The sequence below is a fragment of the Pongo pygmaeus genome, chromosome 3 (genome assembly GCF_028885625.2).
Source record: "Pongo pygmaeus isolate AG05252 chromosome 3, NHGRI_mPonPyg2-v2.0_pri, whole genome shotgun sequence".
Classification (NCBI taxonomy): domain Eukaryota; kingdom Metazoa; phylum Chordata; class Mammalia; order Primates; family Hominidae; genus Pongo; species Pongo pygmaeus.
This window is the reverse complement of record NC_072376.2, coordinates 85,199,502-85,201,375: the sequence shown is the minus strand read 5'-3', so window position 1 is coordinate 85,201,375 and position 1,874 is coordinate 85,199,502. Positions and strand designations below refer to the sequence as shown.

General features: G+C 39.0%; 1 pseudogene; it reads right to left on the bottom strand.

Moving 5' to 3' along the window:
• Positions 1 to 1,057: 1,057 nt before the first annotated feature.
• Positions 1,058 to 1,170, bottom strand: LOC129035979 (U6atac minor spliceosomal RNA; annotated as a pseudogene).
• Positions 1,171 to 1,874: the final 704 nt, after the last annotated feature.

The following is a 1,874-nucleotide window of genomic DNA, read 5'->3' as shown; positions in this document are numbered from 1 at the left end:
TCCCCCTTCCTGTGTCCAAGTGTTCTCATTTTTCAATTCCCACCTATGAGTGAGAACATGCAGTGTTTGGTTTTTTGTGCCACATTTTCTTAATCCAGTCTATCATTGATGGACATTTGGGTTGGTTCCAAGTCTTTGCTATTGCAAATAGTGCCACAGTAAACATACGTGTGCATGTGTCTTTATGGCAGCATGATTTATAATCCTTTGGGTATATACCCAGTAATGGGATGGCTGGGTCAAATGGTATTTCTAGTTCTAGGTCCTTGAGGAATCACCACACTGTCTTCCACAATGGTTGAACTAGTTTACAGTCCCACCAACAGTGTAAAAGTGTTCCTATTTCTCCACATCCTCTCCAGCACCTGTTGTTTCCTGACTTTTTAATGATTGCCATTAAAAAGTCAGATGTGAGATGGTATCTCATTGTGGTTTTGATTTGCATTTCTCTGACGGCCAGTGATGAGCATTTTTTCATGTGTCTTTTGGCTGCATAAATGTCTTCTTTTGAGAAGTGTCTGTTCATATCCTTCACCCACTTTTTGATGGGGTTGTTTGTTTTTTTCTTGTAAATTTGTTTGAGTTCTTTGTAGATTCTGGATATTAGCCCTTTGTCAGATGAGTAGATTGCAAAAATTTTCTCTCATTCTGTAGGTTGCCTGTTCACTCTGATGTTAGTTTCTTTTGCTGTGCAGAAGCTCTTTAGTTTAATTAGATCCCATTTGTCAATTTCGGCTTTTGTTGCCATTGCTTTTGGTGTTTTAGACATGAAGTCCTTGTCCATGACTATGTCCTGAATGGTATTGCCTAAGTTTTCTTCTAAGGTTTTTATGGTTTTAGGTCTAACATTTAAGTCTTTAATCCATCTTGAATTAATTTTTGTGTAAGGTGTAAGGAAGGGATCCAGTTTTAGCTTTCTACATATGGCTAGCCAGTTTTCCCAGCACCATTTATTAAATATGGAATCCTTTCCCCATTTCTTGTTTTTGTCAGGTTTGTCAAAGATCAGATGGTTGTAGATGTGTGGTATTATTTCTGAGGGCTCTGTTCTGTTCCATAAAAATGATGGTTAGATGCCATTAAGTAGGTGGCAATGCATGTTGTCAGGCCCAAGGGCCTCTTCCATCCTTGTCAAGGGGAGTGCTAACCTTCTCTCCTTTTGTACAACACTAGCTAGTAATTTTAAAAGAGCCTCAGCTGTTCCTTTTGCCACCCAGGTAATCTGCACTAGTCCAGTGTGCAGCCAGAGGCTGGTTAATGTTCCCTCTGCTGTCAATGTTCACCTGAAACACTTGATGAGCAACATCTGGTGTCTTGTGTCTTCTTCCATGCTTCCTTTCTCTACTGCCTTACATAACATTTCCATAATTTTGTGAAATAATTAGAAGTCTCTTTGGCCTCTCTTGTTAGGTGATCAAGTGCTTGGTATAAAATTTCTCAATATTCTTTAGTCTTGCTTTAAGGTCACCAATCCATTGTGCATCAAGGCAAATGCATTTTCGGCATTTAACTTACATATCACCTTGTAGATAGAGGCAGTAAATTTCCATAACCCTTTTCTGTTTTATACTTTCTGATACGTTTTATTCTTGCTCCATATTCATACTCTCCACAATCTGCAGTTCAAATTTCTCCCACTTGGGAACCAGTTTACACTCCTAACAAAAGTCTTTAGTTTTTTCTACCTAGTATTATTCAATGTAGGCAACAATGCCTTTTCCCCTGATCATCACAGGGCATCACATTGGTTCTGATGCAGCCGTTGCATGTGGTCAAGTTTTGCCCTACCAGCTCTGATGGGTCTTCCCTTTATAGAAGTGATCCAGACTTAAAACAATTATTGGACAAATTATTTGTCCAATAATAGGGCTCTA